We start from the raw sequence: 23,743 nt of genomic DNA on the forward strand, positions 1-23,743 counted from the left end.
TCCTGACCTTGTGATCCGCCCGCCTCGGCCTCCCAAAGTGCTGGGATTACAGTCGTGAGCCACCGCCCCCGGCAGGGTTGTTATTCTTAAATGACCATTACTGTCTCACTTTGCTGGAAAGGGGGAAAGGGGAAACTAAATGTGAGTTTCAAGGAGAATGGCCCTGCTTCCTTTGGGGACGCTGTTGGCCTCCCTCATTATGGGGCACTGGCCCTTCATACCCCTTCTTTGAGATATTGGTTGAAAGAGGTCCCTGTACACCCCTCCCCAGGCTGGTGCCCAGGCTCTTCCCCACACCCCTCTACAATGCTCACCCCTCATTCCCATTTTCATCCCTTGCTTTCCTGTCCTGCCCCTCCCAGGTGTTAAATGAGGGGAATTTCAGTCTGGAGTGAATGTTTACAGCTTACTTGAAACCCTTAAAAATAAAAATTCATCATAAACTGACAGATCCTTAAATTTAACTGTGCAAACAGTGCCGCTATAATATTTAAGCTCCGCTTGAATGGATGTTCTATCAAAACCACATGGGCTCCCACCTGGTTCCTTCTCTGCGATGGCAGAATTTGAGGAAATGCTGGCGGGATGTTTATTTGGGCTGAAGGCACAGGCCTGCTTACTCTGGGTTGCCTTTTTTATGGGTGCCTTCATGTGACTTGGTCGACAGCCCTGGGCCTTGGGCTGCACAGAGTTCCTCTGGAGGTGTAGTGAGCAGGAATAGTGCAGGATTCAGACTTGCCTGGTTTGAATCTTGGTTCTGCAAGTGACTAGCTGCGTGACCTTCAGAACTTTACCTGTCCTCTCCATGCCTCAGTTTCCCATCTCTAAAATGGTGGGAGGTGTGATGATAACAGTCCCTCTTTATCAGAAAACTAGATGAGCTAATTTGTATGACACATAATACCTGGAATATAGCATGTCCTCAATAAACTGTGTGTGTGTGTGTGTGTGTGTGTGTGTGTGTGTGTCTGTGACAGAGAGAGAGAGTGAGTAAGGGAGAGAGAGGGCATGTGCTCAGGTGCAATTGATCTAACTCCTGAGTTTATGACACATGGTCCACCCCGGTCTGCGCAGTCCTGCTCTTATTTTGTTGATTCCTTCTCCTTCACCCTCATTTCCCTTGCCATTCTCTGTCCATCCAAGACATCCATTTTAGTCCATTTTGTGGATTATGGGGTTATATATCCTTAACAAAATGTAATGTTGTTTTGGTTTTCATATGGTCTTTTATTGACCTGAAAGTGTGTTACAGATTTTATTGTTTTTTTGTTTTGTTTTGTTTTGCTTTGTTTCATTCAGAATGACGTTTTAAACACCCATGCGTGTTGCAGTGTGTACGAGTCTCTATCTTCTAACTGTGGCTGTCACCACATGCTGTGCCTCCAGCACACTTGACCATCTGCTCCTTAACTGATGGACTCCAGATTGCCCCAACTCAGCCTCACAAACAATACTGCCTTGGAAATAACTGGACATGTCCTTTATGAACCTGTGTGAAAATTTCATTAGAATATATGACTGGAGAAAAACGACAGATGCTGGTGAGGCTGCAGAGAAAAGGGAACGCTTATGCACTGTGGAAAGCCGTTTGGAGGTCTCTCAAAGAACTTAGAACTACCATTTGACCCAGCAATCCCATTAGTGGGTATATATCCAAAAGAAAATGAATCATTCTACCAAAAAGATAAATGCACTCAGGGTATGTTCATCACAGCACTATCCACAATAGCAAAGACATGGAATTAACCAGTGGATTGGCTAAAGAAGAGGTAGTACATATACAGGATGGAATGCTACACAGCCATAAAAAAGAATGGAATCACGTCCTTTGCAGCAACATGGATGTAGTTGGAGGCCATAATCCTAAATAAAAAACCAAACACTGAATGTTCTCACTTACAAGTGGGAGCTAAACTTTGGGTACTCATGGACATAAAGATGGTAGCAATAGACACAGAGTGGGGTGACAGGGAGAAGCACAAAGGTTGAAAAACTATTGGGTACTATGCTCACTACCTGGGTGATGAGATCAATCATACCCCAAAGCTCAGCATCATGCAATATACCCATGTAACACATCTGCACATGTACCCCCTGAATCTAAAATAAAAATTGAGATTATTTTTTAAAAATATAAATTTAAAATTAAAAATACAAACAAAAAAAGAATCTATGACTAAGAATGAATGGTCAGATAATACGTATGCACATACCTAATTTGACTAAGAACTGTAAACTGCTAACTCATGCCATTGGGCAATTTTTTTATTCAGGCTCATTTTCTTGTTAGTTGTCAAGAGTTCCTTTCTATTCTTGTTAGCTTCTGACAAAGCAAATTATCTTCCTTCCATCTGTCATCTGTTTACTATATCTGCATTATTCTTCATTGACGAAATTATCAATTTTGATATATTCATATTGTTTTTTCTTACATTGAGTGTTTTTAGCTTTATATTGTTTGTATTGAGTTATTATTTAAATACAAAAGGATATGTAGAGTGTTAAGTATATAGTAGGATGAGTTATAATTTAAATACAAAAGGATATGTAGAGTGTTAAGTATATAGTTGGATGAGTTTGGACAAGCATCTACACTCATGTAACCACTACCACAGTAAAGATATACAACATTTTCACCACGCCAGAAAGTTCCCACTTGCCACTTCCCAGTTAATCCCCCACAAAAGGCAAATACTGCTCTAATTTTCATCACCATAAGTTAGTTTTTCATATTCTAGAATTTCTTATAAATGGAATCTTACATATACTTTTGTGGCTGGCTTTTTTCATTCAATGTGTTTTTCAGATTCATTTGTGTTGTTGCATATATCAGTAATTCATTCTTTTTAATTGTTGAATAGTATATCATAAGAAATTGTGTATCCACTTATCCAACCATAGACATTAGGAGTGTTTCCAGCTTTTGACTCTTATGAATAAAGCTGCTATAAACATTTATATACAAGCCGTGTGTGTGTGTGTGTGTGTGGTGTGTGTGAGTGTGTGTGTGTGTTCATTTTCACTCCTAAGAATGAAATTTTTGGATCATAGATAGATAGGCTTATTTTATTTGTTTTTTGTTTTATTTTGTTTTGTTTGTATTTTTTTTTTTTTTTTTAGTGGAGACAGGGTTTCACCATATTGGCCAGGCTGGTCTCACACTCCTGACCTTGTGATCCACCCGCCTCAGCCTCCCAAAGTGCTGGGATTACAGGTGTGAGCCACCACGCCTGGCTGTTTTGTTTTGTTTTTGAGAATGGGGTCTCCCTCTGTTGCCCAGGCTGGAGTAAAGTGGCATAATCATGGCTCAATGCAGCCTCAACCTTCTGGGCTCAAACAATCCTCCTGCCTCAGCCTCCCAAGTAGCTGGGACTACAGGTGCATACCGCCATGCCCAGCTAATTTTGTTTGTTTGTTTTGTAGAGACAGGGTCTTGCTATGTTGCCTAGGCTGATCTTGAACTCCTGGCCTCAAGTGATCTTCCCACCTTGGTCTCCCAAAGTGCTGGTATTATAGGCATGAGCCACCACTCCCAGCCTGTAGACATTTTACCTTCAAAAGAAACTGACAAAGTGTTTTCCAGAGTGTTTTTACCTTTTCACACTCAAAACAGAAGTACAAGAGATTTTCAAGTGCTCCATTTCCTCACCAACACTTGATATTTTCCATGTTTTAAATTTTAGTCATTCAGGTATGTGATGAGTATCTCATATTGGCTTTAATTTTGATTTTCCCGTATGTCTACTGATGTTAAACATCTTTTCATGCACTTATTGGGCATTTCTAGATCTCTTTTGCAGAGTATCTCTTCAAATTTTTACCCTTTTGTTTTAAATTTGACTGTCTTTTATTGTTGAGTTGTAGGAGTTTTTATATATTCTGGATGCAAGTCCTCTGTCAAATATGTGTTTTACACAAATACTTTCTCCTATTTTGTGGCTCACCTTTTCATTTTTAAATGATCTCTCTTTTTTTCTTTTTCTGAGGTGGAGTTTCATTCTTGTTGCCCAGGCTGGAGTGCAATGGCACAATCTCGGCTGATGGCAACCTCCGCCTCCCAGGTTCAAGCAATTCTCCTGCCTCAGCCTCACGAGTAGCTGGAATTACAGGCATCCACCACCACACCCAGCTAATTTTTGTATTTTTAGTAGAGACATGATTTCTCCATGTTGGTCACAAACTCCCGACCTCAGGTGATCCGCCCACCTCAGACCCCCAAAGTGTTGGGATTACAGGTGTGAGCCACCGCACCTGGCATTAATCTCTCTCTTTTTTTTTTTTTTCTTTGAGACAAGGTTTCGCTCTGTCATCCAGGCTCGAATGCAGTGGCACGATCTTGGCTCACTGCAACCTCCACCTCCTGAGTTCAAATGATCCTCCCACCTCAGCCTCCCGAGTAGCTGGGATTACAGGCGTGCACCACCATACCCGGCTAATTTTTGTATTTTTAGTAGAAACCGGGTTTCACCAGGTTGGCCAGTCTGGTCTCAAACTCCTGACCACAAGCGATCCACCCACCTCGGCCTCCCAAAGTGCTGGATTACAGACGTGAGCCACCATGCCTAGCCTTAAATGATCTTTTTTGATGAGCAGAAGTTTGTATCTTTGATAAAGTCAAATTTATCAATTTTTAAAACAGGCTTTGTTTAGAGGAATTTTAGGTTCACAGCAAAATCAAACAGAAAGTGCAGAGAGTTCTCATTTACCTCCTGCCCACATAAAAGCACAGCCTCCCCCACTACCAGCATCCTACACCACAGTGTAACTTCCATGACAATCGAGGAACCTACACTGACACACCATTATCACCCAAAGTCCATAGTTTGCATTACGGCTCACTCTTGGTGTTGTATATTCTATGGGTTTTGACAAATGAAAAATAACATGTATTCACCATTCTAGTATCATACAGAGTAGTTTCACTGCCCTGAAAATAACCTGGCTCTGCCTATTTATCCTTCCTTCCCCCAGCCCCTAGCAACTACTGATCTTTTTACTGTCTTCATAGTTTTGTCTTTTTCAGAATGTCATACAGTTGGAATCACACAGTTATGTAACTTTTTCAGGTTAACTTATTTTACATAGAAATATGCACTTAAGGCTTCTTTATGTCTTTTTTAGGGCTTGATAGCTCATTTCTTTCAGCGCTGAATGATATCCCATTGTCAGAATGTACCACAGTTTATTTGCCCATTTACCTACTGAAGGACACCTTGGTTGCTTCCAAGTTTTGGCAATGGTGAATAAAGCTGCACTTTTTCAATCTTAGAGCTATTGTGCTGTGTTTTGTTTTGTTTTGTTTTGTTTTGTTTTGTTTTGTTTTGTTTTGGTGGAGTCTTGCTCTGTCAACTAGGCTGGAGTGCAGTGGCGTGATCCTGGCTCACTGCAAACTCTGCCTCCTGGGTTCAACTGATTCTTGTGCCTCAGCCTCCCAAGTAGCTGGGATTACAGGTGTGCACCACCACACTCAGCTAAGTTTTGTATTTTTAGTAGAGACAGGGTTTCACCATGTGGGTCAGGCTGGTTTCAAACTCCTGACCTCAAGTGATCTGCCTGCCTCGGCCTCCCAAAGTGCTGGAATTACAGGTGTGAGCCACCATGTCCAGCCAGAACTATTGTTACAAATATCTGTGTGCAGGTTTTTATGTGGACAAAAGTTTTCAACTCATTTGGGTAAATACCAAGGAGCACAATTGCTGGATAGTATGAGAAGAGTATGTTTAATTTTGTAAAAAAACTGCCAAACCATCTTCCAAAGTGCCTATACCATTTATCATTTCCACCAGCAATGAATGAGAGTTCTTGCTGCTCTATAGCCTTGCCAGCATTAAGCGTTGTTGGTATTATATTTTGGATTTGGGCCATTTTAAAAAGTGTGTGGTGCTGTCTCATTGTTGTCTTAATTTTCAATTTTCTAATGACATGTGATGTTGAGCATCTTTTCATATGCTTATCTGCCATCTTCTTTGGAGAGGTGTCTGTTCAGGTCTTTTGCCCATTTTTTAATTGAGTTGTTCATTTTCTTATTGCTGAGTTTTAAGAGTTTTTTTCTAAATTTTGTAAAATAGTTCTTTATCAGATATGTCTTTTGCAAATATTTTCTGCAAGTTTGTGGTTTGTCTTCTCATTCTCTTGAAAATTTGTCAGTATTAATCTTTTATAGGTTTTGCCTATTGAGACTTTTCCAAGAAACATGTTCACCCCAAGATTGTGAAAATACTCTCTTGTGCTTATTTCTAGAGACTTTACACTTTTTGCTTTTGCATTTAGATCTTTGATCCATCTGAAATTAATTTTTCAGTACAGTGTAAGGTAGGGGTTGAGATGGATTTTTTTGGCGTATCAATATCTAGTTGTTACAGACACTTTGTTGAAAAGCCTTTTCTTTCCCCCTTTGATTACTTTGGTATCTTTTGTTGAAATTCAATTGGCGATATATGTACATATATATGTATATAATATATAGTCAATTACATATAATTGACTGACTACATATAAATTATATATAGAGTCTATATATATATAGTTTCTCTCTATATATAATGTGTGTGTTTGTGTATATATGTATACATATGCCTATTATGGGGGACTATTCTTGACACTACCATATTCTCTGGATTATTGTGGCTTTAGAGTAAGTCTTGAAATCAGGTTGGATAAGTCCTTCAATTTTGTTCTCCTTTTCCAAGATTGATTTGAATATTTTAGGTTTTTTACATTTCTATATAAATTTTAGAATCTATATGTGCTTTAAAATATTCTGCTGTAGGCCGGGTGTGATGGCTCATGCCTGTAATCCCTGCACTTTGGGAGGCCGAGGTGGGTGGATCACCTGAGGTCAGGAGTTCAAGATCAGCCTGGCCAACATGATGAAACCCTGTCTCTACTAAAAATACAAAAAAAAAAAATCAGCTGGGTATGGTGGCACACACCTGTAATCCCAGATACTCAGGAGGCTGAGGCAGGAGAATCACTTGAACTAAAGAAGGGGAGGCTGCAGTGAGCCGAGATTGCACCACTGCACTCCAGCCTGGGCAACAAGAGCAAAACTCTGTCTCAAAAAAAAAAAAAATCTGCTGTAATTTTTATTGAGAGTGTGTTCAATCTTTACATAAATTTGGAGATAATTAACATTTCAACAATATGGAGTCTTCCAATCCATGAACAAGGTATAGCTCTCCATTTGTTTAGATCTATTTTAATTTTTTTAATCACTATTTTGTAGTTTTGGTGTAGAGGTCTTACACATCTTTTGATAAATGTATTCTTAAGAACTTTGTGGATCTCAGAGCTATTGTTAATGATATTATTTTATATTTAATTTTTAAATTACTTGTGCTACTGTATAAAATTGATTTTTTTAAATGTTGACCCTATGTCCTGAGATTGACAATTTCTTTTGTAGATTTTGTAAGATTTTTCCACACATAAGCATATTATTAATGAATAAAGATAATTTTACTTCTTTTCTAAGCTTTATGCCTTTTTTTTTTTTTTGACAGAGTCTCTCTCTGTCACCCAGTCTGGAGTGCAGTGGTGCAAACACAGCTCACTGCAGCCTCGAACTCCTGGACTCAAGTCATCACCTCACCTTATCCTCCCAAGTAGCTGGAACCACAGGCATGCACAACCATGCTTGGCTAATTTTTAAAATTTCTTGTAGAGACAGGGTCTCGCCATGTTTCCCAGTCTGGTCTGGAACTCCTGGGCTCAAGCAAACCTCCCACCTCAGTCTCCCAAAGTGCTGAGATTATAGGTGTGAGCTGCTGAGCCTGACCTTTTATGCCTTTTATTTATTTTTCTTGTCTTATTGCAATGGCTAGAATTACCACTATTACACTGACCACAAGTGAAAGGGAACATCTTGGCTTTGTTCTTAATTTTGGGGAGAAAGCATTTAGGGTTTTTTTGTTTTTGTTTGGTTTTTGTTTTGAGACAAGACATCACTCTGTCATCCAGGCTGGGGTGTAGTGGCACAATCAGACCTTACTGCAGCAGCCTCAAACTTATGGGTTCAAGTGATCCTCCCACCTCAGCCATCCAAGTAGCTGGGACTACAGGCATGCACCACCACACCCAGCTGATTTTTAAATTTTTCTTTTGTGGAGACAGGGTTTTACCATGTTGCCCAGGCTGGTATTGAATTCCTGGCCTCAAGTGATCCTCTTGCCTTGGCCTTCCAAAAGTTGGCATTACAGGCATGAGTCATTATGCCTGGCCAGCATTCAGCTTTTTGATATTTATTATTATGTTAGATGTAAGCTTTTTATAGATGCCTGTATCAGATTGAAGATGTTCCCTTCCATTGAAAATTGTTACTAGTTTTTAAAAATCATGATGACATGTTGAATTTTGTCAAAGACATTTCCTTTATTGAGATGATCCTATGATTTTCCTTCTTTATTCTATTAATGTGATGAGTTATATTTATTGCCTTTTAGATGTTGAACCAAACTTGTAACCCTGAGATGCATCCCATTCAGTTATGATGTATTATCTTTTTTTAGTGGGGTGGAGGGACCAAGAATTTTTATCTTATTTTGTTTTTTATTTCAATAGGTTTTTGTGGAACAGGTGGTATTTGGTTACATGGATAAGCTTTTTAGTGGTGATTTCTGAGACTTTGGTGCACCCATCACCCAAGCAGTGTACACTGTACCCAATGTGCAGTCTTTTATCCTCCACCCCCATCCTACCATTCCCCTTGAGTCCCCAAAGTCCACTGTATCATTCTTATGCCTTTGTGTCCTCATAGCTTAGCTTGCACTTATAAGTGAGAACATAACAATGTTTGGTTTTCCATTCCTGAGTTACTTCACTTAGAATAATGGTCTCCAATTCCATCCGGGTTGCTGCAAATGCCATTATTTCATTCTTTTTATAGCTGAGTATTATTCCAGCATATATATATTCCAGCATATATATATATATTCCAGTGTGTATATATATATTCCAGTGTATATATATATTCCAGCATATATATATTCCAGCATATATATATTCCAGCATATATATATGTATATATATATAAATGTGATATATATATCACATTTTCTTTATCCACTTGTTGATTGACGGGTGATATGGTTTGGTTGTGTACCCACACAAATCTCATCTTGAATGGTAGCTCCCATAATTCCCACATGTTGTGGGAGGGACCTGGTGGGAGATAATTTAATCATGAGGGTGGTTTCCCCCATACTGTTCTTGGGTTAGTGAATAAGTCTCACAAGATCTGATGGTTTTATAAGGTGTTTTCCTTTTCACTTGCCTCTCATTCTCTTTCTTACCTGCCGCCATGTAAGATGTGCCCTTCACCTTCTACCATGATTGTGAGGCCTCCTCAGCCACATGGAACTGTGATTACATTAAAGCTCTTTTTTTAATATATAAATTACTCAGTCTCAGGTATGTCTTTATCAGCAGCATAAAAACAAACTAATATAATGGGCAAAAACAAAAACATAAAGTGGGGAAAAGACACCCTAGTCAACAAATGGTTCTGGGATAATTGGCAAGCCACATGTAGAAGAATGAAACTAGATCCTCATCTCTCGCCTTATACAAAAATCACTCAACATAGGTCAAAGACTTAAATCTAAGACCTGACACCATAAAAATTTTAGAAGATAACATTGGAAAACCCTTCTAGACATCTGCTTAGGCAAAGACTTCATGACCAAGAGCCCAAAAGCAAATGCAATGAAAACAAAGATAAATAGATAGGACCTAATTAAACTAAAAAGTTTCTGCACAACAAAAGAAATAATCAGCAGGGTAAACAGACAACCCACAGAGTGGGAGAAAACCTTTGCCAACTATGCACCCAACAAAGGACTAATATCCAGAATCTACAAGGAACTCAAACAAATCAGTAAGAAAAAAACAAACAATCCCATCAAAAAGTAGGTTAAGGACATGAATAGACAGTTCTCAAAAAAAGATATACAAACGGCCAAGAAACACATGAAAAAATGCTCAACATCGCTGGTTATCAGGGAAATGCAACTCAAAACCACAATGGCTACCACCTTACTCCTGCAAGAATGGCCATAATTTAAAAATAAAAAATAATAGATGTTGGTGTAGATGTGGTAAAAAGGGAACACTTTTACACTGCTGGTAAGAATGTAAACCAGTACAACCACTATGGAAAACACTGTGGAGATTCCTTAAAGAACAAAAATTAGATCTACCATTTGATTCAGCAATCCAATCCCACTCCTGGGTATCTACCCAGAGGAAAATAAGTCACTATATGAAAAAGACACTTGGACACACACGTTCACAGCAGCAAAATTTGTAATTGCAAAAATATGATACATTGTCTTTTTAATACAATGCTTATTTTGGCTTGTCAGTTTTTGATTAAGGATTTTTGTATCTCACAAGAAATCTTAATCTATTGTCTTTTTCCTTACCTTGTTATATTCTTGTCATTTTTGGTATCAGGATTATGCTGGATCACAAAACAACTTTGAAAGTGTTCTACTGTCCTTCACTCCCTGAAAGGATGTACATATGAATAATATTATTTCTTATGTATTTATTTTGAGACACAGTCCCACTCTGTCATCTAGGCTGGAGTGCAGTGGCATGATCTCAGCTCACTGCAGCCTTGACCTCCCAGGCTCAAGTGATCCTCCTGCTTCAGCCAGCTGAGTAGCTAGGACTACAGACACATGCCACTATGACTGGCTAATTTTTATGTATTTTTAATAGAGACGGAGTTTCACCATGTTGCCCAGGCTTGTCTCAAACTCCTGGCTTCAAGTGGTCCTCTCACCTCAGCCTCCTGAAGTGCTGGGATTATAGGCATGAGCCACTGCACCTGGCCTTATTTCTTATTTAAATATTTGATATAATTCACCAGTAATGCCATCTGTGCCTAGAATTTTCCTTTTGGAAAGGTTTATAATTAAAATTTTAATCTGTCTAGTATACATAAGGTTATTAAAATTTTCTGTTTCTTCTTATACTGGTTTGATAACATGAGTTTGTCTATTTTATTTAAGTAGTTGAATTAGTGGCATAAAGTGGTTTGTCCCTTTTTAATTATTTTTAATATCTATAGGATCTCTAGGGATACCTCGTCTGTCATCCCTGATGTTGGTAATTTGTGGTGCTTTTTTTCTCTATCAGTTTAGTTAAGTACTCAATTTTACTAATCTTTTAAAAATAATTTTTGGTTCTTTTGATTTTCTCCTAGTGTCCATGCATTTTCTTTTTTAATTTTTGTGGATACATGGTGTATATATTTATGGCGTATATGAGATATTTTGATACAAGCATGTTTATACATTTTCTATTTCACCGATTTCTGCTCTTTATTTTCTATCATCTACAAACTTTACATCTAATTTGCTCTTCTTTTCCTAGTTTCTTAAGTTGGAAACTTAGATAATTGATTTTCAATCTTTCTTCTTTTCTAACGCAAGCATTTAAAGCTAGAAGTAAATAAGCAATAAGCTATAAATATCCCTCTAAGAACTTTAACTGCATCCCATAAATTTCAATATGTTGTTTTTCCTTATTGTTTAGTTCACACTGTTTTCTAATTTCCCTTTTGACTTCTTTCTTGAGCATAAGTTATTTAGAAGTATGTTGCTTAGTTTTTGATTTTTGGAAATTTTCCATATATTTAATTGCTTTTAAGAAATTTAATTCTGTTGTGATCAGAGGACATATTTTGTGGGATTTCAGTCAGTACTTTGACATGTATTGAGATTCGCTTCATGGCTCAGCAAATAGTCTATCTTAGTGAACATTTAATATGCTCTTCAAAAAATGTATATTCAGCAGTTATTGGGTATAGTATTCTATAAATATCAATTTGTTTGATCATGTATTCAAATATTCTATTTCCTTACTGATTGATTTGTCTGCTTATTCTATCAATTACAAAAAAAAGAAATATTAACATCACCTACATATTTGTGGATTTATCTTATTTCTCACTTTGATTCTGTCCCTTTTTGTTTTTTGCATTTTAAAGGTTTGCTACTGGTTGTGTACACGTTGAGAATTATTATATCATCATCATGATTTTAACTTTCTATCTATAAAATGACTGTTTTTGATAATACTTTTTCTCTTGAAATCTAATTTGTCTGATATTAATATAGTCATACTAGTTTCCTTATGCATAGTTTGTGTGACATATTGTGTTTCATCCTTTTATGTTCAACCTGTCTCTATATTTATATTTAAAGTGACTATCTTATAAACAGCATATAGTTGAGTCTTGCCTCTTTTTATTCACTTTGAAAATCTCTGCCTCTTACTGTACATTTAATGTAACTGTTAATAAGTTTGGGGTTGGCCAGGCATGGTGGCTCATGCTTGTTCCTAGCACTTTGGAAGGCCGAAGTGGGCGGATCACTTGAGGTCAGGAGTTCAAGACCAGCCTGGCCAACGTGGCGTAACCCTGTCTCTACTAAAAATACAAAAATTACCCAGGTATGGTGGCACTCACCTGTAATCTCAGCTGCTCAGGAGGCTGAGACAGAAAAATCGCTTGAACCCAGGAGACAGAGTTTGCAGTGAGCTGATATTGCACCACTACACTCCAGCCTGGGCAATAGAGTGAGACTCCCTCTCAAAAAAAAGTTTGGGGTTAAGTCTTAAGTCTAGTATGTTGTCAGTTTCCATTTGTTCCCTCTGTTCTTTGTTCTCTTTTTCCTGCTTTCTTGGTCTAATTAAGTACTTTTTAAGAATCCCATCTAGTTTACTCTAATGACTTTTTAGCTATACGGCACCATATATATATATATATATATATATATATATATATATATACATATATTTTTACTGTCATTCTTTTAATGATGTTTCAGAACAAAGAAAATGTCACAGAGTTATATGTGGTTTTTATCTGGTATAGGGCACAAGAAACAGTTACCAAGAGAAAATATTTCTACAGCCCCAAAATAGCTTACTTACAAATATTTGCAAAATTCATTCTTATGGTACTCATGTAGTTTTGTACTTGAATCGACAGTTTACAGAGATGAGTAATTAAAATTAGGTTTTTTGGGTTTTTTTTTTTTTTTTTTTTTTTTTGAGATGGAGTCTCGCTCTGTCCCCCAGGCTGGAGTGCAGTGGCCCAATCTCGGCTCACTGCAAGCTCTGCCTCCCGGGTTCATGCCATTCTCCTACCTCAGCCTCCCGAGTAGCTGGGACTCCGGGCGCCCGCCACCACACCCAGCTAATTTTTTGTATTTTTAGTAGAGAAAGCGTTTCGCTGTGTTAGCCAGGATGGTCTCGATCTCCTGACCTCGTGATCTGCCCGCCTCGGCCTCCCAAAGTGCTGTATTACAGGCTGTTTTGCCTTCCACGTTGGCCAGGCTGGTCTTGAACTCCCGTCATTTCTTTCAGAGCCTCTCTTCTCTGGGCTGTAATTATGGCTTCTGGACTTTTTGTCAGAATCAGAATGGCTCCATTTGCTATCCTCCCTAGAACTCTCATGTTTTAAGAACCTGAGCTTTTCCTTGGCTTTTTCCTGGTTATGGTGACTGCTAGAAAGTTCTTCATGAAGTTTTCTCTTCTTAGAATGGTCCTTCACTTCAGAATCACTGTTGTTATGCCCTGAACACTTGCTTTTCTTTCTTTTCTTCCTATTTTTTTTCTTTATTGTCACTCTCACTGTCACTACTGCTTTCTAAAGTCTCAGTAGAGGAAGAGGAGGAGGGGGAGGAGGAGGAGGAAGAGGATTTATGTTTTTTGTGTTTACTTCTGCTCTTCTGAAACTTTTTCTTTTTTCTATCTTTTTGTTTTCTTTTCTTTTTCTTCTCCAGTCGATCTAATTTCCTGAAAATTTCTGTTTTTGTTTAGCTGCTAGTGACTTTAAACATTCAACTTCTGGATATTCTTCACCCTCACTTGCAACATACTCCTTTGATGGATCATTTGCGGTCAGGTTCTCCCCAGTACATTTCGGTTCAGTGCAAACCCACTGTTTCTCATCTTCGCTATTAGTTCCAAGGGGTGCATCGATGGTCCTGAGCCATCAGTGGGAACCGAACTTGCATTGATTCCAGAAAGACCAAACAAAGGACATTCTTGATCTGTGTTGACATGACCCCATTGGTGATATTTAATGCACCACACATTTCGAACCTCAATACCACAGGGCTGCTCTCTGATGTTCATGTCATCTTTGACGTATTTTTCTTGTGGGGCTCCTTTCTGCCATTCACATTTGTATTCAGTCTCTCTTTCTGTTTCTTTTTTCTCTTTGTTTTCTTTTTTAGCTCCTGGTGGGGCTTCATACATGAAATTAAGGCCATTATTTACATGTTCATCTCCCATGAACAATCTGTTATCATATGATTCTTGTTCTTTATGATATTGCTGCATTAATTATTCTTGTTTCTTCTTATCATATGATATTTTCTGTTCTGCCATCCATACTTTTTTGATATTGGATTTGGAGGCAAGATGAAAATCCTTCTTGCACATGAAGTTGGTGAAGGATTTCCCCATCTTGGAGCTGGAGCTGGGTAAAGCAGCAGCTAAATCTGTAAGCAACGTAAACAAATTCAGCCTCCTAACCAGAACAGCTGCCACTGTATATTTTTTAAATGATGGCTCTAAGAATTAAACCATAACTTATCACACTCTTTGGTTTTTGTTTTTGTTTTTGTTTTTGAGATGGAGTCTCGTTCTGTCACCAGGCTGGAGTGCAATGGCGTGATCTCGGCTCACTGCAACCTCCGCCTCCTGGGTTCAAGTGATTCTCCCACCTCAACCTCTCAAGTAGCTGGGATTACAGGCACCTGCCTTTGGGCCTGGCTAATTTTTGTATTTTTGTAGAGATAGGGTTTCACAATGTTGGCCAGGCTGGTCTTGAACTCCTGACCTCAGGTCATCCTCCTGCCTCGGCCTCCCAAAGTTCTGGGATTACAGTCATGAGCCACCGTGCCTGGCCCACACTCTTTCTTAAAATTGATATTATTCCACTTCACATATAAGGTAAGAATCTTATCTTAGTTACATTCATACTCCCTCTCCTCTTCTTTACTATCATATAGCTTCCTTCTACATATATTATAAATCCCACAATAAGCTGTCATTAATTTTGCTTTAAAATTATTAAATGAATTTTAAATAATTTAAGAAAAAAATAATTTTTATGTTAACTTACATATTTACCATTTCTAACAGTCTTCATTTCATCCTATATGTGTGATTTTTCATCTGGCCTGAATTTTCCCTTAAGCCTGAAAAACTTCCTTAGAATTTCTTGTGGTGCAGGTCTGCTGGTGATAAATTCTAACAGTATTTGCTTATTTGAAGACGCTTATATTTCACCTCAATTTTATAAAGATGTTTATGGTCAGGCCGGGCATGGTGGCTACTCCTGTAATCCTAGCGCTTTGGGAGGAGGCCAAGGCGGGTGGATCATCTGAGGGCAGGGGTTCGAGACCAGCCTGGCCAACATGGCAAAACCCCATCTCTACTAAATACAAAAAAAATTAGCCAGGTGTGGTGGCGTGCAACTGTAATCCCAGCTACTAGGGAGGCTGAGGCAGGAGAATCGCTTGAACCTGGGAGGCGGAGGTTGCAGTGAGCCAAGATCATGCTGCTGCACTCCAGCCTGGGCAACAGAGCAAGACTCAGTCTCAAAAAAAAAGAGATATTTATGGTCAACATAGACTTCTAACTTGACTTTTTTTTTTTTTCCAACAACTTGAGCATATTGTTCCATTGTCTTCTGGCCTCAATTGTTCCTCATGAAAAGTCAACTCAACCAATATTCTTATCATTATCATTATCATTATCCTCCCCTATATATAATGTGGTTTTTCTCCCCATGGCTGATTTTAAGATTTTCTCCTTATCTTTGGTAATCATGATGCATCTTGTTAAATTTTTTTTTTTTTTTTTTTTTTGGAAAGATGGGTTTCACCATGTTACCCAGGCTGGTCTCAAACTCTTGGGCTCAAGTTATCCACCTGCCTCAGCCTCCCAAAATGCTGGGATTACAGGCATGAGCCACCATGCCCAGACTTGTGGATTTTTCTTTATGCTGTTAGTTCACTAAGGCTCGTGGATTAAAAAATGTTGAGTAACTATCTTGCTGTTTTTTCTTTGTGCATTGAATTTGACAAGGCCCTCAGATTGAAAAGTGTTGAGTTTCATTCTAGCAGAGACTCAGATTGCTGCAGATCACCTTGACCCTGTGGCGGCTTGGTTTTAGCCTTTGTTAAGGAAAGTCTATTTGAGTTTGCCAGTAGTTCTAGGGTGCAACCCTTAGTCCTGGGACATGGTCTCAACTCCTAAGATCTGATACCCCTTCTGGGGTGTCAATCAAAAGCCAGGAGTGTTTGCCAAGTCTCTCCAATTTGGCAGAATTTTAACTGCAAACTATATTCCCAGGGCAGAGCAGCTGCTGAAATTTCTGCTCAGCTCTTTCAGCCTTCCAGCTGTTGTTTTCCCAGGAGTTTTTTGGAATCTTACCCTGCATATGACCAGTTCAGGGGATGGCTACAAATTAGAAGGAAATTTTTGTATGTATTTTGGGATTCTTTCTTCTGTGGCTTATTCTGTGATTTCCCCCCTCAAGTTCCAGCTGCTCTCGCAACCTTGCACTCTTCTGACTCTACAAGCCCAGTAAGACTGCCACTTTCTGCATGAGCTCCACCCCATAGACCACTCAAATGGTAAGTGACCTCAAGATAAAAGCCAGATAAAAGTAGATGATACCCAGTACACTTTTCCTTCTTTCTACAATTATATACATACAGTTTCTGCCTGCTTTTAGTCATTCTCCAGTGTCTTCAAATAGTCATTTATTATATTCTGTTGAGAGTCTATAATGTTATTCACAGAAGAATCAGCCCAATACAAGCTACTCTTTCTTTATCAAAAGCTGGAAGTCCTCTAGATCCCAAAGATATGCTACATTTTCTTCTATTAATTTTATAGCATTACCTTTTACATTTAAGGTTTCACTCTATTTGAAGTTCACTTTTGAATGTGGTGTCAAATAGAAATCCAGTCTAATTTTCCTTACTTAGGAGCCAGTTTTTCCAATAGAATCTACTACTAAATATAAAGACTTTACCCCAGATCATTGGGGGAGGAAGAATGATTATCCTCCCTCAGTGATCTGGAGTAACATCATTACATATATTAAGTTTCCATATGGAACCATCTCTGAACTCTTTATTCTGTTCCATTGATCTTGTGTTTCACTGATTCATCTGATCTTGTGCCAATATCACTATTTCCATGGCTTTGTAGTATGCCTTAGCATCTGGTGGGGCAGGTACCTCCCCTTCCCTTTATTCTATCTTGTAGATCTTTATTCATCCACAAACATTTTACAGTAAGTGTATCAGCTTCCCAGAAAAAAACTATTCCATTTTGAATGCGATTAAATTGAATTTATAGATTAATTTGGAGAAAATTAATTTTTTGTGCTATTGACTTATTCCTCCCAAGAGTACAGTATGTCTTTCTCATTTTTATTATATTCTCTGTTTTTTATTTGAGGTTTCAATTTTTTTCCATACAGGTCTTATGTATCCTCAAATACTTCCTAGATACTCTACAGTTTTTGTTACCACTTACAAATGGTATATTAATTATTATTATTTTGAGACAGAATCTCTCTCTGTCACCCTAGCTAGAGTGCGGTGGCACTATCATGGGTCACTGCAGTCTTGACCCCTCAGGGTGAGGCAATCCTTACACCTCAGTCTCCCAAGTAGCTGGGACTACAGGTGCATGCCACCAAGCCTGGATAATTTTTTTTTTTTTTTAAGATAGAGTCTTCCGGCCTGGTGCAGTGGCTCATGCCTGTAATCCCAGCACTTTGGAAGGCCAAGGCGGGTAGATCACAAGGTCAGGAGTTCGAGACCAGCCTGACCAACATGGTGAAACCCCGTCTCTACTAAAAATACAAAAGAAGTAGCCAGGCATGGTGGTGCAAGCCTGTAATCCCAGCTACTCAGGAGGCTGAGGCAGGAGAACTGTTTGAACCTGGGAGGCGGAAGGTTGCAGTGAGCTGAGATTGCGCCACTGCACTCTAGCCTGGGCGATAGAGTGAGACTCTGTCTCAAAAAAATAAAAAAAAAATCCTATGTTGCCTAGGATGATCTCAAACTCCTGGACTCAAGTGATCCTCCTGCCTCAGACTCCCAAAGTGCTGGGATAACAGGCATGAGACGACACCACGTCTGGCCTTATTTTTAATTATATTTTCACTACTTTTAACAGGTATATAGTAGATGATCAATAAATCCACGTTAACTGTGTTTTTTTTCTTCTGCTCATTTATATAGGACCCTCTAATCTCACTGGCTCTACCCATTCTCTTCCCTTTTCTAACTGGAAAATCTCCAAATTAATCTTTTTTCAACCTCATTTTATTCATTCAACAACACTCAGTAATTATGTATTGAACACCTACTTAACTATTTCCCACGTTCTGGAGATACATACTGATGAACAAAACAGAGCTCTAGACTCTTAAGACTTGCTTTCTAGTGGGAAGAGACAGACAATTAATGTAATAAATAGGCGGGCGCAATGGCTCACGTCTGTAATCCCAGCATTCTGGGAAGCCAAGGTGGGCAAATCATGAGGTCAGGAGATCGAGACTATCCTGACCAACATGGTAAAACCCTGTCCCTACTAAAAAAAAAAAAAAAAATTAGCTGGGTGTGGTGGCGAGTGCCTGTAATCCCAGCTACTCGGGAGTCTGAGGCAGGAGAATCACTTGAACTCGGGAGGCAGAGGTTGCAGTGAGGCGAGATCACGCCACTGCACTCCAGCCTGGGTGACAGAGGGAGATGACTTTGTCTCAAAAAAAAAAAAAAAAAAAAAAGAGGATAGTATGGCTGCGGCAGAGTGAGGAGTGGAGAGAAATGGGGACATGAGGTCAAGAGACACCGTCTCAAAAAAAAAAAAAAATAGTAACAAGTAAGTAAATTGTTTGGCATGTTAAAAGATTTCAAGTGATATGAGGAAAAGAAAATTAGAGCAGGGTTATTGGGATCAGGAATGTGGAGGTAGGGCCAGTTTGCAATGTTACAAAGGGGTGTCAGAGTAGGTCTCCTTGGGCAGGAGACACTTGAGTAAAGGCTTGATGGAGGAGGGAGGGAGAACATTCCAGGCAGAGGGCTCAGCAAAGCCCTAAAGCATGAACTTTCTTGGTGTATTCAAAGAAGAGCAAAGGAGGCCGGGTGTGGTAGCTCACCTCTATAATCCCTGCACTTTGGGAGGACAAGGCGGTGGATCACCTGAGGTCAGGTGTTCCAGACCAGCCTGGCCAACATGGCGAAACCCCATCTCTACTAAAAATACAAAAAAAAAAAAAAAATTAGCCCGGCATGGTGGCACATGCGTGTAGTCCCAGCTACTCAGGAGGCTGAGCCAGGACAACCACTTAAACCCAGGAGGGCTTCTTCCAGACAAGCTGAGATCGCACCACCGCACTCCAGCCTGGGTGACAGAGGGAGACGACTGTGTCTCAAAAAAAAAAAAAAAAAAAAGAGGATAGTATGGCTGCAGCAGAGTGAGGAATGGAGAAAAATGGGGACATGAGGTCAAGAGATGGTGGGGAAATGACAGATTGTGCAGGGCCTTGTGGAATATTGTAAGGACTTTGACTTTTTCTCTTACTTTGAGGGCACTGAGCACAGAAGTGACATGGCCTGACTTTACAATTTACAAGAATGACTCTGACTGCTAAGTTAAGAACAGATTGGAGAAGCTGGGAGACCTGCTGGGAGCCTATTGCAGTGATCCAACGAAGGGGATTGTGGCTCAGACCAGGAACCAGCTGTGCAAATGGTAAGAAATGGTCAGAGTCTGCAGGGGTTTGAAGGAAAGCCAGACCCACTGCGGGATACGTGGATGTCTCTGATTGCCCCTCTGGACTCACCGTCCAGCTCCTCCCACCCAGCTCTGTGCCCTGGGAGGTGACCTGTGTGAACTGCATCAATAATCTCTTTTGCCCTCTGTTTCCCACTTGGTTTGGCCAAAAGGAGTACTGGCAAGGGATCTGAAGGCAGGAGGAGTGTGAGGTGGGGGTATACTTCCTTGACTCCCTCCTTGCTGGTTTGGCTGAGCGCCTCGAATCAGGCAGCCCACTCCAGAAAAGCTGCTCCTCTGGATTGGATAATGGCCTCCACCCTTGGCCCCCCAGACCGAGGTGCTAACAGCTCCCAGCTCGTGCCAGTCCCAGAGGACTGCAGTATAACCTGTTGCTTTTCCTCAACTCTCTCCATAAAGTTATGTATAGTCCAATTATTAAACTCTCCCGTTTGAGTGTGCCACCTTTTTCCTTCAGGGACTGTGACTGATAGAGAGTGGATATGGGGCATGAATGAAAGTGGAGTTGAGGATGGCTCCCTTGACCACAAGACCCAAGGTTTACCAGATTCCCTCCTTCCATACAGCTCTGTGCCCCAGACCCAGCCAAAGCAATTCGTGGGGCTTTATTCCCATTGGAAGTAACCAAATTGCACAGAACTTCAAAAGAGTAAAATGTAATGGTAAATATGGCCATCTTCTTCCAGACAAAGCCTGATATGGAAAAAGCACTGTGCAAGGAGTCAGGAGGCTCCCTGAGCAACGGATTAACTCCAGAATAACCCTCGGCAGGCCACTTGACTGCTCTGAGCCGCTTTCTCCATCAGTAAAATTGGTAAAAATGAAACCTAATTCAAAGAACTGTAGGGAAAGAACAAATAACAACACCCAGATCAACAGAATGCGATCACCTGTGTAAGGCTGGGAAAGAGAATGCCGCAATTTGTATTCTTACAAATCAGCTTGGTTTACAAGTTGCATGACCTCGAAGATGTTTCTGGGCCTGTTTCCTCATCTGTAAAATGAAAACAACAGTATATTTTTTATTACATGTTTTTGTATTGCTATAAAGAAGTACCTGAGACTGGGTAATTTATAAAGAAAGGAGGTTTAATTGGCTCACGGTTCTGCAGGCTCAATAAGCATGGCTTCAGCATCTGCTTCTGTTGAGAACCTCAGGAAGCTTCTAATCATGGCGGAAGGCGAAGGGAGAACAGATGGTCACTTGGCAAGAGCAGGAGCAAGTGGGGCAAGGGTGGGGTGAGATACTCTTAAACAACCAGATCTCGTGTGAACTAACTGAGCAAAAACTCACCCATCACCCACGGGATGACACTAAACCATTCATGAGGGACCTGCCGCCATGATCCAATCACCTCCCACTAGGCCCCACCTCCAACATTGGAGGTCACATTTCAACATGAGATTTGGACAGGATAAACATCCAAACCATGTCAGCATTGTTAGGCACATGCTACATTCGCTGGTGTGGAGCTTAATGAAATGAGGGTGTGCCTGGCTATTAAGTATTCAGTAAGTGTTATGTATTTAATAAATATTGAATTACTCCCTTCTTTCCTTCTGTGAAATGAGGAAATTGAACTTGTTAATACAAAAGGTAACTTGTTTTGGTGACACTAAGTCTAGGATCTTTTGAAATTTTGGTTATGTATTTTTTCAAAATTATAAAAAGGACAAATAACATAATAAACACCCATCTACTCACATTATCTACATGTATCTCTAAATATATATTAAAGAGAGAGATAGAGAATGAAAAAAGCCAGTGCAGGTGGTCCTGTAGCTGCAGCTACTCGGGAGGCTGGAAGGCAGGAGGATCCCTTGAGCCCAGGAGTTAGAGGCTGCAGTGAGCTATCATTGTGCCACTGCACTCCAGCCTGGGTCACAGGGAAAAAAGAAAAAAAAATAGGCCAGGCATGGTGGCTCACGCCTGTAATCCCAGCACTTGGGAAACCCCGTCTCTACTAAAAATACAAAAAATTAGCCAGGCGTAGTGGCGGGCACCTGTAATCCCAGCTACTCAGAAGGCTGAGGCGTGAGAATCACTTCAACCCAGGAGGCAGAGGTTGCAGTGAGCTGAGATCGAGCCACTACACTCCAGCCTGGGCAACAGAGCAAGACTCTGTCTCAAAAAAATAAACAAACAAACAAACAAAAACAAACAGAATTTTGTATAATTGGTATCACATTACGAATTAACCTGCAGCTTGTTTTTTTTCTCAGCAATGTGTCTGTGAGATCCATCCATTTTGATATGTGAAGGTCTTATTTGTTTTCACTACCGTGTGGTACTACATTGTATGAATTTGATGGACGTTTAAATTGTTTCCAATTTTTTAGGTTTACAAATAGTGCCACTTTAAACATCCTGATGACTGCAAGTTTCCAAGTATGAACTTGAGTTTCTTTACTGCCTGCCAGATGCTGTTGTGCACCTCAGTTGAGATGGGGGAAGGGGAGAGAGGCTGGACTGGGGGTGGGAGGGGAGGAGGGACGGGGGAGCTGAATCTCATTTAACAGGTTCTGAAGGCTTTGTAAGTCACAGCTCTTAAAACACAATATTTTGAAGATTTAAGTGTAAATGAATCAGAGCCATATGGATTACATTTGCCTTAAATTACACAGGATTTAGAGCAGGGCGCAGTGCCCTGGGGCTGAGGGAGCAGGCATTTCATGAACTACCTTCTTTGCTCCCCTTCCTGGCTTCTCTGCCAACAGGCTGCGGAGGAGTGGAGACTCGGGCTGCCCAGGTGCCCTCCACACAGCCCGAGGGCCTGCCCAATGGGGGCACCGAGGAGCCTCAAAGCCTGGCATCTGGATGCCTGAGTCCTAGTGCCTGCTTTGCCACTGCTTCACTGTGTGGCATTGGGCCACACACTCTGCATCTCTGGGCCTCAGTTTCCTCATTTGTAAAATGAGGCACCTGAGAGGTGCTATAGCATAGTGATTAAAAGCCTGGGTTTGGGCCAGGTGTGGTGGCTCACACTTGTAATCCTAGCACTTTGGGAGGCTGAGGTCGGGGGATCACTTGATGTCAGGGGTTCAAGACAAGCCTGGCCAACATGATGAAACCCCGTCTCTACTAAAAATACAAAAAATTAGCCAGTGCGATGGCACACGCCTGTAATCCCAGCTACTCAGGAGGCTGAGGCAGGAGAATCACTTGAACCCAGGAGGTGGAGGTGGCAGTGAGCTAAGATTGCACCACTGCACCCCAGCCTGGACGACAGAGTGACACCTTGTCTCAGAAAAAAAAAGAAAAAAAAAAGATCCTGGGTTTGACTCCCTCTCTAACCTCTTTCTGGCTGTGAGACCTTAGGCAAATTACTAATCAGCCCCCTCTCTATCTCAGTTGCCACATCCATAAAATGGGAATACTAATAGTATCCACCTCATAGGTAGCTGTGAAGAATAAACTATCTGGGACACCTAGAAAGTGCCTGACTCTAAGTAAGCACTTCACAGATACCACTTTTGTTTTATATTTTAGTGTCATTATCAAAGTTCGGTCCAAGTCTGATTTTTCCCAGCAGAGATGATAGGAGCAAGCCTGAAGAAGGGTTATGCAGTGGCCGGCAGCTTCTCATTCCTTTAGTACCATATCTCTACTTTATATCTACTGTTCCATTCCATTTTAAATGCAAATAGATACACATATGCTTACCAAATGGATCATGCTGAGTTATAATGTTTTTTTCACTTTTCCTGTGTCACAAATATCTTTTCATATAATTAATATTTATCTACGACTTTTTTTTTTTGACAGAGCCTTGTTCTGTCACCCAGGCTGGAGTACAGTGGTGCCATCTCGGCTCACTGCAACCTCCACTTCCCAGGTTCAAGCAATTCTCCTGCCTCAGCCTCCCAAGTAGCTGGGATTACAGGTGCATGCCACCAC

The 23,743-nt window shown here is 40.3% G+C and overlaps 1 pseudogene; it reads right to left on the minus strand.

Moving 5' to 3' along the window:
• Positions 1–13,406: 13,406 nt before the first annotated feature.
• LOC101137581 (corepressor interacting with RBPJ 1-like) lies at positions 13,407–14,484 on the minus strand (annotated as a pseudogene).
• Positions 14,485–23,743: the final 9,259 nt, after the last annotated feature.

Source organism: Gorilla gorilla, chromosome 4 (genome assembly GCF_029281585.2).
Source record: "Gorilla gorilla gorilla isolate KB3781 chromosome 4, NHGRI_mGorGor1-v2.1_pri, whole genome shotgun sequence".
Taxonomy (NCBI): domain Eukaryota; kingdom Metazoa; phylum Chordata; class Mammalia; order Primates; family Hominidae; genus Gorilla; species Gorilla gorilla.